Below are 15,926 nucleotides of genomic sequence, written 5' to 3'. Positions count from 1 at the left end.
CAACAGTAGAATTCTTATAGTTACTATGGGCCTATGCTATAGAGCAGTGTTACTCAACCAAAGAGCATAATGGTTGAAAAATACCTTTGCAAGAGCCACAATCTAAGAGTGAAAAGAGGCAAAAACAGCTGGAGGTAGCAATAAAAATAGGTTAAAGGTAGCAAAAAGGTCAAAAAGCAGCAAAAAAATGGGTGGAAAGGATCAAAAATGGAGAGAAAAGTGGAAAAATGGTCAGAAAGTAGCAGAAATGGGTGAGAAGTGACAAATAAGTGAGTGGAAAGTGACTTTAAGTGGCAAAAAGCAGTGGCAAAAATGGGGAAAAAAAGAGGAAACAAGTGGTGTGTAATGGCAAAGGGTAGTTTAAATGGACAAAAGTGGCAAAATGGGGGAAAAAGTGGCAGAAATTGGGAAAAAGTGGCAAAAGACGTCGTAAAATGAGCAAAAAGTTGGGGAATAAGGGATATTTAATGATGAAAGGTAGCTCTAATGGGCAAAAAGGTGAAAAGGGGCAAAAATGGAATAAAAGTGGAAAAAATGGTAAAAAAGAAGCAAAAAGAAGTTGTACAATGGCCAAAAACATTATAACTGAATAAGAGGGAAAGGCAGATGTTTAAGGACATTTGCAAACCAAAATATTCAAAAATATCTGAATGTTAAAATGTTTAAAGATTAGACATAAATGTTTGAAATGTTGTTGATTTTGTTATTTATTTGTGTGGGTGGGGGTCCACTGAATGAATAATATCTTCTTAGGGGCTCACTCACACTTTGAAAACCACTGATTTTACGATGATGGCGGTTTTCTGAGTAAAAGCCGAGTTTTGAATGAATGCCGACATTTCGGGGACATCCTGTTCTTAATATTAGTCCATTAATATTATCGTTTGTCTGCTGTCTAATATCAGACATATGTCGGTGAAAATCGGTGTTTAAATTTCACGTTTCTCAGACGGAGTCCGGTTCAGTCAGCCGAGGACGATCATAACGTCTGCTGGTGCTCTATAAACACATTATCTAAACATATAACCGTGTCAAATAGGTATAAATGCGCTCATAACAAAGCTCAGCCTCTATAAAAATAAATAATTCCGTCTATAAAATCAGATTTTTAGCTGTTAGACGAGGCAGAAGTCATATTTACCTTCTCTTCCGGCTTCTCTCTGAGCTCAGGACCGAGCGTGCTGTGTCGTTCGTTAACGAGCAGGTTCAAAGAACCGACTCTGTGGGATCCGGATCCCATATTTGAGCGTTCTTGTTTTTTCTTTTTTTTTTTTTTCTTTTACTTACAGCCAATGAGCAGGCTTCTTCTGGGCTTCTGTCTGACTAGAATTACATGCTTAAATTTTCACAATAAAGTTGGATTAAACTTCAGCAGTTAAGACACAACAGGTCAAAAACCCAACGACACGTGGTCACAAAATGTTTAATAAAGCCAAGTAAACAGTTTAATATAGGAAAAAAACTCATCCTCCATGAAACATTAATGCAGCCAATATAGCTTGCGTAGGTCTGCTGCATAAGCCACACATAAGCGACATAGGTAACTCAGCTAGGTAGCTAATGTAACTACTAGCAAATGTAGCCTGAGCGAAGCTCAAAAAGCACCTAAATAAGCTATTTAGCTACATTAGTGTTGGCTACATTTACTCAAGCTCACATTGTTGAAGCCAACTTTGTTACATTGGCTTATATAATAACCTAAATTATGTCGCTAAAGCTAACAAAGCTAAAGCGAGTCACGGTTTAACTACTTTGATGCATAATTTAATCCCAGATTAAACCTCTGATCCTCATTCTGTTTTATCTGATAATGTTTTTAGGCTGTACTTTTTATATCGTAGTTATTTCATGAATGTTATTGCTAGACTGCATTTATTAATAAAGTTAAACAGACAAATTACAGCACTCTGTTCTGAAACAGACAGTCCTTCGTTAAAAGTTAGCAAGACGAGCCATCTAAAGACACATCTTTCTGATCTAGTTTATAATCTGGAGTGATTTTACTTCCTTTATCTGTTAATTTTAGTACATGAGGTATTATCCAACCTCCACTGGTTTTATTATGTATGTTCTACTCCTTTTAAAAACTATTCATTTATTTATTTAATTTCATTTTTTTACTATGTTTTTCAAATTAATGTTTTACTAATTCCTTAATTTAGCGTTTTATTATTAATACTATTTTTATTTTATTATTGTTTCCTAGTTCCTGTAGGGTTGTAAAGCTCTTTTGGTTGCATGCTTTAATGTATGAAAACAGGTAGACTACATAAACAAAGCTGAGTTAATGAGGCCGAACTGGTGACAAAGAAAGAGCAGGAACAGTCAGGGCCTTGAGCTACGCTTAGCCAAATGAACCGGATCACTAAAAAGAGCCGGGATTCCCATCACAAGCAGGACACCCCTGAAGAGGTGTCCGTGAATATGCCAGAAAGACTTGTGCATTCATTTTATAATTATACTTATAAAATAAACAGGTATCCTGTTTTATTCCCCCTGTACTGTTGAACAGACTAGTCCCAGGTTTATTGGTAGCCCATTAAAGTGTTTGCTGAGTCATTCTCCCGCCTTAAATCTCCGCGGCATTCACACAGGCGCCTCTCCTTCAGCTTCATTATTACAGAGACAAGATGGCGGCCACAGCAACAATGATGCCGTTCTTTGGACAGCAGATTTCCTCAAAAATGACCTGGTACCGGATTGGACCACCCAGGAAGTCAGCACCGGGGTGAGTCAGTCTGTTCTGGGCTGAAGCAGACCGGGCTGGACCTGGTTCTGTGTCCGTGGAGAGATTTTTAACCGTTAGAAGAGGCTGAATGAGACAGCACTTCTGCTGCTGCTAACGGCTAACGCTAGCTCTGATCGATAACTCTGATTAACTCACCGGTTAAAGTTAGAACTGGTGGAATAAACACAGGAACGGGGCTGACCCGGACTAGTCCTGTTCTGAACAGTGGACCCGGTTAGTGAAACTGACAGATTCTCAGTGAGGAAGAGGGATGGGAGCTAACTATGGCTAACAGATACAGATGCTAACGGGCTACAGAGCATCATTAACCCTGTTCGCACGGGAATAGTATCACCTAAGGACCTCTGGTGATTATATCACAGGACGTCTGAGTTTATAATCTTGTGTGAATTCACCCTGTCTGTAAGGAGTGGAGTCAGAATCTGACCTTATGTCAGGACTCAGAGGTCCACAAGTAATCCTAATCTGGTGTGAGTAGTACTTTAGTCTTATACTCTGGTAATCAGGATCTAGTGTGAATAGTACTGTAGTCTTATACTCAGGTAATCAGGATCTAGTGTGAATAGTACTGTAGTCTTATACTCAGGTAATCAGGATCTAGTGTGAATAGTACTGTAGTCTTATACTCAGGTAATCCTGATCTAGTGTGAATAGTACTGTAGTCTTATACTCAGGTAATCAGGATCTAGTGTGAATAGTACTGTAGTCTTATACTCAGGTAATCAGGATCTAGTGTCAATAGTACTGTAGTCTTATCCTCTGGTAATCAGGATCTAGTGTGAATAGTACTGTAGTCTTATACTCAGGTAATCAGGATCTAGTGTGAATAGTACTGTAGTCTTATACTCAGGTAATCCTGATCTAGTGCCAATAGTACTGTAGTCTTATACTCTGGTAATCAGGATCTAGTGTGAATAGTACTGTAGTCTTATACTCAGGTAATCAGGATCTAGTGTGAATAGTACTGTAGTCTTATCCTCAGGTAATCCTGATCTAGTGCCAATAGTACTGTAGTCTTATCCTCTGGTAATCAGGATCTAGTGTGAATAGTACTGTAGTCTTATACTCAGGTAATCAGGATCTAGTGTGAATAGTACTGTAGTCTTATCCTCAGGTAATCCTGATCTAGTGCCAATAGTACTGTAGTCTTATACTCTGGTAATCAGGATCTAGTGTGAATAGTACTGTAGTCTTATCCTCTGGTAATCAGGATCTAGTGTGAATAGTACTGTAGTCTTATACTCAGGTAATCAGGATCTAGTGTGAATAGTACTGTAGTCTTATCCTCAGGTAATCCTGATCTAGTGCCAATAGTACTGTAGTCTTATCCTCTGGTAATCAGGATCTAGTGTGAATAGTACTGTAGTCTTATCCTCTGGTAATCAGGATCTAGTGTGAATAGTACTGTAGTCTTATACTCAGGTAATCAGGATCTAGTGTGAATAGTACTGTAGTCTTATACTCAGGTAATCAGGATCTAGTGTGAATAGTACTGTAGTCTTATACTCAGGTAATCAGGATCTAGTGTGAATAGTACTGTAGTCTTATCCTCTGGTAATCAGGATCTAGTGTGAATAGTACTGTAGTCTTATACTCAGGTAATCAGGATCTAGTGTGAATAGTACTGTAGTCTTATACTCAGGTAATCAGGATCTAGTGTGAATAGTACTGTAGTCTTATACTCAGGTAATCAGGATCTAGTGTGAATAGTACTGTAGTCTTATACTCAGGTAATCAGGATCTAGTGTGAATAGTACTGTAGTCTTATCCTCTGGTAATCAGGATCTAGTGTGAATAGTACTGTAGTCTTATACTCAGGTAATCAGGATCTAGTGTGAATAGTACTGTAGTCTTATACTCAGGTAATCAGGATCTAGTGTGAATAGTACTGTAGTCTTATACTCAGGTAATCAGGATCTAGTGTGAATAGTACTGTAGTCTTATACTCAGGTAATCAGGATCTAGTGTGAATAGTACTGTAGTCTTATCCTCTGGTAATCAGGATCTAGTGTGAATAGTACTGTAGTCTTATACTCTGGTAATCAGGATCTAGTGTGAATAGTACTGTAGTCTTATCCTCTGGTAATCAGGATCTAGTGTGAATAGTACTGTAGTCTTATCCTGGTAATCAGGATCTAGTGTGAATAGTACTGTAGTCTTATCCTCTGGTAATCAGGATCTAGTGTGAATAGTACTGTAGTCTTATACTCTGGTAATCAGGATCTAGTGTGAATAGTACTGTAGTCTTATACTCAGGTAATCAGGATCTAGTGTGAATAGTACTGTAGTCTTATACTCAGGTAATCAGGATCTAGTGTGAATAGTACTGTAGTCTTATACTCTGGTAATCAGGATCTAGTGTGAATAGTACTGTAGTCTTATCCTCTGGTAATCAGGATCTAGTGTGAATAGTACTGTAGTCTTATACTCAGGTAATCAGGATCTAGTGTGAATAGTACTGTAGTCTTATCCTCTGGTAATCAGGATCTAGTGTGAATAGTACTGTAGTCTTATCCTCTGGTAATCAGGATCTAGTGTGAATAGTACTGTAGTCTTTTACTCTGGTAATCAGGATCTAGTGTGAATAGTACTGTAGTCTTTTACTCTGGTAATCAGGATCTAGTGTGAATAGTACTGTAGTCTTATACTCAGGTAATCAGGATCTAGTGTGAATAGTACTGTAGTCTTATCCTCTGGTAATCAGGATCTAGTGTGAATAGTACTGTAGTCTTATCCTCTGGTAATCAGGATCTAGTGTGAATAGTACTGTAGTCTTATCCTCTGGTAATCAGGATCTAGTGTGAATATTACTGTAGTCTTATACTCTGGAAATCCTGATCTAGTGCCAATGGTACTGTAGTCTTATACTCTGGAAATCCTGATCTAGTGCCAATAGTACTGTAGTCTTATACTCTGGAAATCCTAATCTAGTGCCAATAGTACTGTAGTCTTATACTCTGGAAATCCTAATCTAGTGCCAATAGTACTGTAGTCTTATACTCTGGAAATCCTAATCTAGTGCCAATAGTACTGTAGTCTTATACTCTGGAAATCCTAATCTAGTGCCAATAGTACTGTAGTCTTATACTCTGGAAATCCTAATCTAGTGCCAATAGTACTGTAGTCTTATACTCTGGAAATCCTAATCTAGTGCCAATAGTACTGTAGTCTTATACTCTGGAAATCCTAATCTAGTGCCAATAGTACTGTAGTCTTATACTCTGGAAATCCTAATCTAGTGCCAATAGTACTGTAGTCTTATACTCTGGAAATCCTAATCTAGTGCCAATAGTACTGTAGTCTTATACTCTGGAAATCCTAATCTAGTGCCAATAGTACTGTAGTCTTATACTCTGGAAATCCTAATCCAGTGCCAATAGTACTGTAGTCTTATACTCTGGAAATCCTAATCTAGTGCCAATAGTACTGTAGTCTTATACTCTGGAAATCCTAATCTAGTGCGAATAGTACTGTAGTCTTATACTCTGGAAATCCTAATCTAGTGCGAATAGTACTGTAGTCTTATACTCTGGTAGTGGAGTGAATTCAAAATCTGACCTTATGTCAGCACTCAGAGGTCCACAGGTAATCCTAATCTAGTGCGAATGGTACTTACTCTGGTAGTGGAGTCTGCTTTACACCTTAGATAAAAACAGAACACACATAAAGGGCTGGAATGAGGCTAAGGCTGTCTCTGATGCTAGCTGAAATGTTCGTAGTAATCATTTTCTATGGCTGATAAAGGAGTTTCTATAGAAACGTCTCCATCTGTAGCTTATTGAAGTTTGAGTGAGACAGAGGTGATTATCGGGGATCAGAAACATCTCAGGAGGACCTCTACAGTCAGTCAGGTCTCTAATATTGAGGCACACTCATATCCATAAAATACCCACTGTAACACAAGGAGGGGAAATTAATCCAGATGTAGATTAAATCTCAGTGTGTCCTTCTGCAGTTTTCAAATTGCATGTGACCCTGAAAATGTGTCAGAGTACCAGTTTAATACATTTTTCCACATGGAATTTACTTGAAAACGATCATTCTCTTTTATACACAAATTTAGACGCAATTTTCAAGACAAGCCATAATAATCACAGTCAGATATTTTACAAACTCATCCATCCTTGGTTTAATCTGTCTAATATTGTGTTGTTGTGATATAGAATGATTTTATTGCTTGTGTTGAAAAAACAAAAAAACAGAATAAAAAGTAAAGAGATGATCACACATTAAAAGTCAACAGCAGTTTTAGGGTAAAATCACAGTTATAATTTTCCCATGTGGTTCAGCCCAACAACAAGTGTTACTGTATCTGTAGTTGTGTTACTCAACCACAGAGCCAAATTATTGAGAATTACCTTTGAAAGAGCCACAATCTAAGTGCTGAAAAGTGGCAAAAACAGCTTTAAATAGCAATAAAAATAAGTTAAAGGTGGCAAAAATGGTCAAAAAGCTGCAAAAATGGGTGAAAAGGGGCAAAAATTGGGAGATAACATGGAAAAAGGGTCAGAAAGTAGCAAACATGGGTGAGAAGTGACAACAAAACAAGTTAGAGGTGGCATAAAAACGGACCAAAAGTGACAAAGATGTAAGGAGAGTGATTAAAATGGGCAAAAAAGAGGAAACAAATGCTATGTAACGGCAGAAAGTAGCTAAAATGGGCAAAAATGGGGAGGAAAAGGACAAAAATGGGATAACGGTGGCAAAAAGAAGAAAAAGTGGTATTTAGTGGTAAAAGGTAGTCTAAATTGGCAAAAAGTGGCAAAAGGAGGTGTCAAAAAGGGCAAAAAGGAGAAAAAAGTGGTGTTCAGTGGTAAAAGATAGATTAAATTGGTAAAAAAAAAATCGTGAAAATTAGCAAAAATGGTTTAAAAGTCGCAAAAAAAAAATAGGCTAAAAGATGGAACAGTAGTAGTATTTAATGGCAAACGGTAGCTTAAATGGGCAAAAAGTGGCAAAAAAATGTGAGGCACGGCAAAACTGGGATAAAAGTGGCACAAATTGGAAACAAGTGGCTTCCTTTCCTTTTTTAATGTTTTCTGGGGGAATGATATTTAAACAAAGACATAAAAGAGCCACATGTGTCTCCAGAGCCGCAGGTTGAGCATCACTGCTCTCAGGCGTGGTTCCCTCGTGGCCCAGCGTCTGAGAACATCTGAGTTACGCTGACCTTCAGTCCTCCACATAAAGACTCTTCAGTTTGACCACAGACCCACAGACAGGAGCTCATGGTGTCATTTATCTGTCGGCGCTCTTTGACTCCATAGAAAAATCCTCAGCAGATGAAAAATCCTCTGAACTTTAGTCAAGGTGGGCCTAAAACAGACCGTGGCCATTCTAACTTCAACTAAGCACTTTAAAATCAGTGAAGAACAGCTGTGATCTGTTCCTGTGTACAACCTGAGCTCCTTTAGAAACGTCCTCCTGATCATGGGACCGGTCAGCGGCGTTTTCCTCTCTGTAGTGGCGTTAGCAGAGCTACTTCAGCTCATTAGTGCGACAGTTAATGAGACGTGAGCTGTGAGTCTGTGAACTAAGCCTAACCTGTGTGTCTCTGTGACGTCCATCAGACCACCATCATGGCGGTGGAGTATGATGGAGGAGTGGTGATCGGCGCCGACTCTCGGACCACCACGGGGTAAGAAACCCAGCCTGTGAACAGTCAGGAGGCGTGTTGTTGACTCTGATGCTAACGTCTGTCTGTCTGTCCATCAGAGCGTACATCGCCAACAGAGTGACGGACAAACTGACCCCCATCCACGACAGGATCTTCTGCTGCAGGTCAGTCCACCTTCATATCAGGGGCTCCTAACACCCTGACTTTATAACCGGGAAACTGGCAGCATACATCGACAACAGCTGGAATGACTTCCAGATTCACCCCGCTATGATAAAGGAAATAAACGAGCAGGAAATACTCCTACCAGTGGACCTGCAGCTGACACGGAGGAGATGCTGTTTGTGTGTGAGACAGAGAGAGAGAGAATGACGGGAAACACTTCACCCTCAGACCCTGAGTCTTTTTGAAAAGGAAACTCTGCAGGTTTCTGTCCCAGTCCGTCCTGACTTCAGTCACAGTGTGAGCGCTCAACTTGTGCGCGATGGTCGTGTGTCGTAAACGATACAGCTTAGATTCAGATAATCAAATTGCCATTTTTTTTTACCCAATATTGCTATTGCGATTTAAAATGCAATTATTTCTTAAGTTCCTCATCTCATGCATTTCACAACAAAAACAAGAAAGAATGCATTTTATACAACTAAAGCCTGAAAACACAGATGATAGCCTGGAAATTCTCATTTTTGGAACTGAAGTGTTTGTTTCACTTTCTACTGAAATCCAAAAAAATCTAAATTTCCATAAAACTTAACATATATTTATTTTTTGTAACTGATAATCCACCTAAGGGCATTTTAATCATTTATCAGATTGTATTCAGAAGGTTTTTTCATAATTTATTGATCATATTGATTAGATAGAGGTATAAAAGTATGTATCAGTTAAAGCTGCAAGCAGCATTGGTCGGGTCCTCGCTCTGTCGCGCGTCCCTCATGCCCCTTTGACCTCCACTTTGAGGGTTTCATCCTTTTTGACCCTTTGACCTGCTCAAAGTTAGACTGAGGTGTCCCTGCAGCTCTGTCAGGAGCCTCAGACTTTATAATGGGTGTGTATTACACATTCCATTTTCCCGCCTTCAGTGAGTCACATGACCAGCTGCTTTGATCTGTCAATCAGTGAGTGACATCATCACCAACTGCTCTTTTTTTCAGGAGTCAAGTTGACTAAAATTTTTTTGAATCTCCCCTCACAGATGCCACAATTTTGGCCAAATCTCTCTAAAAATAACATGTTTTTGTAGTAAATTTTGTCAGGAATCCATCCATGTCATTTTTAAAGCTGTAGGACCTTTGGTTTTTTGTGTAGAGGCCCAACTGTTGCAGCTTATGCAGTGCTGAATTCCACCACCCCATTCATTTGAATGGGATCAGCAGGGAGGGCTTCTTTGGGGTTGACCAACTTTGAGGGCTTGTCATTCGAAAACTGTTGGAGAAACAACAAATTCAATCAGAACTTTTGATCAGCATGGCCTAGTGTGTCTTCTCTGTGAGTTTTAAGCTGGTACCATTTACAGCCTAGGAGGCTATAAATTTTGTTTTTGGCCCAAAATTTGGGTAAAATTTTATTTTGAAAGGCAAATTGCCGGCTTCCTGTTTGAGATAGGTTAGGGCTCTCAGTGCGACGAGCGTTTCAACGTTGGTTTGATCTCTCTACGACATTCCTGCTGGCCGTGAGGGCCGTTTTAGTGTGCCTATGTGGCGCTAGAGAGCACATTTTGGCATGTTTGGGGTTCATTTTTTCATTTTATCAAATTTTTCTCAGAATCTGAGGTGTGTGCCAATTTTGGTGAGTTTTTGAGCGTGTTTAGGGGGTCAAATTAACGGTTAAAGTGGTTGTGGAATAATAAGAAAGAAATGGATGAAACACAATAGGGTCGTTGACCTTTGGGCAGCGAGGACCCTAAATATGATACAACAGGCTTTAAGGAGTTAAAGTAGGGCGGAACAGTTTGCCACTTTCTTCTATTTTTGCCATATTCTAACTCCTTTCACTACTTTTTTTTGCCAATTTTAAACCAATTTTTGCCATTTTTCACCCATTATGCCACTCTTTAGCCTCTTTTTTACACCTTTACAACCTGCTGTTTTAAATCCATGAACAGTCATGTTGATAACCCTATATTTATCCCTTTCTAATGAAGCGTTAATATCTTTTAAGAAGTCTCAAACATTCCTGTATCCTGTAAAGTCCTGTAGAGGAACCCAGGAACCCTTTAGACCCCTAACTGGTCTGCTGTGGTCGTGTTGCAGGTCTGGATCAGCCGCTGACACTCAGGCCATCGCTGACGTGGTCACCTACCAGCTGGGCTTCCACAGGTAACACACGCCCTCTCACGCTTTGATTGACAGCTCCAGGGTCCAGTCATGTGTGGTTAACCTTTCCCTGTGTGTGGCTCCGCCCCCCCCAGCATCGAGCTGGACGAGCCCCCGCTGGTGGAGACGGCCGCCAATCTGTTCAGAGCGAGCTGCTACAGGTACCGGGAGGAGCTGACCGCAGGTATCCTGGTGGCCGGCTGGGACCGACGGAAAGGGGGCCAGGTGGGTGACCAACAGCTGTTCACAGCTGTCGTACAGCCGGGAGATCATCAGACTCTGATGTTTTATGATGTCATGGCGTCTGAAATTGTGTCCATCCTCTCCCAGGTGTACTGCTCCCATTGGAGGGATGTTGGTGAGGCAGCCTGTGGCGGTGGGCGGCAGCGCAGCACCTACATCTACGGCTTCATGGACTCCAACTACAAACCAGGACTGAACAAAGAGCAGTGTCTGGAGCTCACCGCTGCAGGTACACACAACTGCTGCTGCAAGGCATGCTGGGAGCTGTAGTCCAGTCCAGCACTGCTCTGTCTGACTCCTACACACTTAAAACTTCACATTTTAACAGCGTTTTCACCATTTTACCAACTTTTTGCCTCTCATAACTCTTATCCACCTTCAATCGTTCTGACCACATTTTTGTACCAAATGTGACTGTTTCCTGTCTGTCTCTCAGCTCTGTCTCTGGCCATGGAGAGGGACGGCTCCAGCGGGGGCGTGGTCAGACTGGCGAGCATCTCGGAGGAGGGCGTGGAGAGACGGGTCATTCTGGGAAACCAGCTGCCCAAATTCTCAACACACTGAACGCCACAGGGGTGTGTTAACCTGTTAATGTTGTTGTGTTAATAAAGTTTTCACTCAGTCTCTGTGGTCCTCTTCTTGTCATGGTAACCATCAGCTCTCTGGCAATCGGGTCCTCTGTCCTTCGGTCTCTCCTTTGGTTCCTCCTTGGTAGAAGATTAGACCTGAGGATGCCATGCTTGGGAGGTCACATGGTCCTGATGGTAGAGGTCAGAGGTCGGGCAGGAAGTGGAGAACAGCAGTTCTGAATCGGTGGTTATGTCCTTAAGTCCCATCTTCAAAGGGAAGGATGGAATGTTTTATAAGCTGTGATGATGTCATCTTCAAAGGGAAGGATGGAATGTTTTATAAGCTGTGATGATGTAATCTTCAAAGGGAAGGATGGAATGTTTTATAAGCTGTGATGAGGTCATCTTCAAAGGGAAGGATGGAATGTTTTATAAGCTGTGATGATGTAATCTTCAAAGGAAAGGGTAGAATATTTTATAAGCTGTGATGATGTCATCTTCAAAGGAAAGGGTAGAATGTTTTATAAGCTGTGATGATGTAATCTTCAAAGGAAAGGGTAGAATATTTTATAAGCTGTGATGACATCATCTTCAAAGGGAAGGATGGAATGTTTTATAAGCTGTGATGATGTCATCTTAAAAGGGAAGGATGGAATGTTTTATAAGCTGTGATGATGTCATCTTCAAAGGGAAGGATGGAATGTTTTATAAGCTGTGATGAGGTCATCTTCAAAGGGAAGGATGGAATGTTTTATAAGCTGTGATGATGTCATCTTAAAAGGAAAAGGTAGAATATTTTATAAGCTGTGATGATGTCATCTTAAAAGGGAAGGATGGAATGTTTTATAAGCTGTGATGATGTCATCTTCAAAGGAAAGGGTAGAATGTTTTATAAGCTGTGATGAGGTCATCTTCAAAGGGAAGGATGGAATATTTTATAAGCTGTGATGATGTCATCTTCAAAGGAAAGGGTAGAATGTTTTATAAGCTGTGATGATGTCATCTTAAAAGGGAAGGATGGAATGTTTTATAAGCTGTGATGAGGTCATCTTCAAAGGGAAGGATGGAATGTTTTATAAGCTGTGATGATGTAATCTTCAAAGGAAAGGGTAGAATATTTTATAAGCTGTGATGATGTCATCTTCAAAGGAAAGGGTAGAATGTTTTATAAGCTGTGATGATGTAATCTTCAAAGGAAAGGGTAGAATATTTTATAAGCTGTGATGACATCATCTTCAAAGGGAAGGATGGAATGTTTTATAAGCTGTGATGATGTCATCTTAAAAGGGAAGGATGGAATGTTTTATAAGCTGTGATGATGTCATCTTCAAAGGGAAGGATGGAATGTTTTATAAGCTGTGATGATGTCATCTTCAAAGGGAAGGGTAGAATGTTTTATAAGCTGTGATGATGTCATCTTCAAAGGGAAGGATGGAATGTTTTATAAGCTGTGATTATGTCATCTTCAAAGAGAAGGATGGAATGTTTTATAAGCTGTGATGTCATCTTCAAAGGGAAGGATAGAAGTTTTATAAGCTGCAATGACATCACTTCTCTAAAATCCAATAAAGACATTAAAAGGTGACATCATCAAAGGCAGAGGCTGGAATGGTCATGATGGGTCTTTTTTCCCTCCATTTGTGGAAAGAAGGCTATAGTTGATAACTTTAGTAAAAGTGGGCGGAGCTATTGTCCACACATGACAGTCAACATAACATACCTGACCAGTGATCAGAGATGATGCTGAGTGAAGACTGAAAAGGTTTTTATTATAAAATCAGAAATACAGTTTTAAAGGATTAAACATAGATTTATTTGATCCAGTCATGACAAATCTGTGGGTTCTATTTCTATCAGAGTTCTAACCAGGAAACAGTTTTCTGTTTGTAAGCCTTCAGAACTGAATCCATCATTACATCAGATAAAATACAGAATAATGTTGAATATCTGTTCATATTTCCCACCCTTAAATGTTCCAAACTGACGTTAACAGATAGAGATAACCTGAGTAATCACTGAAGCCTGGTTTTAAATGAGGACTTCATTTATTAAGGCTAAATTTCCAAACCTTCCTGGCTCTATGAGGAAAAGTTTTAATCCCCTAAACCTAATAACTGGTTCTGATTACTGTCAGTGAGTCTTTCTCATCACTGTGGAGGAATGTTGTCCCATTCTTCTCTGCAGGATAGCTTTTTAGTGGTTCCTGAACACCTTCTAAAACTTTAGTCTGGTCAGTCCTCTGAATATTTCCCAGAAGTCTCTGGGATCATCAGGATGTTTTTAGTCAAATGTGAGACGAGCCTTTGTGTTCTTTTTGGTCAGCAGTGGTTTTGGCCTTGGAAATCTCCCATGATGCTGTTGTTGCCCAGTCTCTTTCTGATGGTTGAATCATGACCTCTGACCTTAACTGAGTCAGTGAGGTCTGCAGGTCTTTAGATGTGGTTCTGGGTTCTTCTGGGACCTCCTGGATGCACTTTTGGAGCCATGTTTGTAGGTTGGCCACTCCTGATCACAGTTTTCCCTATTTGTGGGTAATGGCTCTGACCGTGGTTCACTTAAAACTGTCTTTGTAACCTTTGTAAACATAGAGCCAGGTAGGTTTGGATGTTTTTCCCTGAATAAATAAAATCATTAAAAACAGACTTTTTGCAGACAAAAAAAAAACAACAAAAACCAGGATGGAAGCGTTGTGTGAGGACGAGGCCTCAGACTGATAGCATCAGAAAAAAAAGAGCTGGTCCATGCTCCGATTGTGACCGTCTCTGTCACCCATCCCGCCATCTCCTAAACTACATAAGTGATGTGTTCCTTCACATCCTCCAAGATCTTCCACTTTAATGACAGAGTCGTGTTGGACGCCATAGTGAGACAGGGGGAGCGTGTCATTGCCTAACACCCAGCCGTTGAACATCAGTAGTAGATCATCTTCTCCACCTATCACACACAGAGACAGACCGTTAGAACAAGCTAAACCATGAAACACAGAGAGGCAGGTAGTCACACCTGGACCTGTGGTCCAAGGACCAGAGACCAGGTCTGTGAAACTGTAGGCTGAGGTGGAAAGAGTCCTAGACTGCTGGACTCAGGTCAAAGTAGTACCTCTGGTATTTAAGATGGACCTGGGTGTCAGAGACCCTCAGGGAGACAAAGCTTCACTCTGAATAAACTCCAGTAAAGTTAAAGTAGTGGTTTTAAAACCACATAAAGCTCCTCAGTTACAGTAATGAGAGGAACTGTCATCAGTTACCTTTGTATTTTCTCAGACCACAGATCTTCTCCTTCAGCTGTCGTACGGTGAATCTCTTCAGCTCCTCTTCAGTCTCACATACCTCCACCTCGAATGTCTCCCTCCTTGTTACTATCAAAATGACTTTAACGGCCATCTCTGAGACGTTTGTTCCAGTGACCAGCGTTCCCTCTGTCTGAGGGCTGAGAGCAGAAATATTTCACTCATAGACTAAAGACAGACAGCAGACTACACATTTCAATTAAAAATGAGGCTAAACCTGGCAAAACTGGAGAAAACCTTCAAGAGGGGGAATTCTACTATTCCAGTTTTTAAAACATAAATATAAAGTCACAATGTTGGGTGTCCTTACTTCACGTATGCAAATATCCAGACCACAAGATAAACGTATGCGGCAGAAATCTTGGAATTACATTTGGCCATTAAATACCACATTTTCCCACCTTTCTGCCAATTTTTGATAATTTTTAAAAAAACTTTTAGTCCCTTTCTTTTCTACTTTTCAACCATTTACAATACCTTTTGCCATTAAATACCACATTTTCCCCACCTTTATGCTGATTTTTGATACGTTTTTGTAACTTTTGTATTCATTTTTTCCACTTTTCATCCATTTATGATACCTTTTGCCATTAAATACCACTTTTTCCTACTTTTTTTTACCCATTTTTGCCACTTTTTCCATTTTTTTTTGTTGCTTTTCACCCATTGTTGCCCATTTCAGTTACATTTTGTCATTAAATACCACTTTTTTTTGCTAATTTTTGATATTTTTTTGCAATTTTTTACTTCTTTTTTTGCCATTTTTTATCCCATTTTTCGCCCTATTTCACTATATTTTGCAGCTTTTTGGCCATTTATCTGTCTTTTGCCATTAAATACCACTTTTTCCCCACCTTTTTGCCAATTTTATCCATTTTTGAAACTTTTTATCCATTTCTTCCACTTTTCATCCATTAACGATACCTTTTGCCATTAAATACCACTTTTTTCCTACTTTTTTCACCAATTTTTGCCACTTTTTTCCATTTTTTGCCACTTTTCACCCATTGTTGCCCATTTCAGTTACATTTTGCCATTAAATACCACTTTTTCCCCACTTTTTGCCAATTTGATATTTTTTTGCAATTTTTTCTATTTTTTGCCATTTTTTTTTATCCCATTTTTCGCCCTATTTCACTATATT

The 15,926-nt window shown here is 39.8% G+C and overlaps 1 pseudogene; it reads left to right on the top strand.

Moving 5' to 3' along the window:
- The first annotated feature begins 2,630 nt into the window (after positions 1-2,630).
- On the top strand, positions 2,631-11,488 carry LOC121504667 (annotated as a pseudogene).
- Positions 11,489-15,926: the final 4,438 nt, after the last annotated feature.

The sequence above is a fragment of the Cheilinus undulatus genome, linkage group 22, assembly GCF_018320785.1.
Source record: "Cheilinus undulatus linkage group 22, ASM1832078v1, whole genome shotgun sequence".
NCBI classification, from domain to species: Eukaryota; Metazoa; Chordata; class Actinopteri; order Labriformes; family Labridae; genus Cheilinus; species Cheilinus undulatus.
Note: the sequence above shows the minus strand (reverse complement) of the source record. Positions and strands in the feature narration are given on the sequence as shown.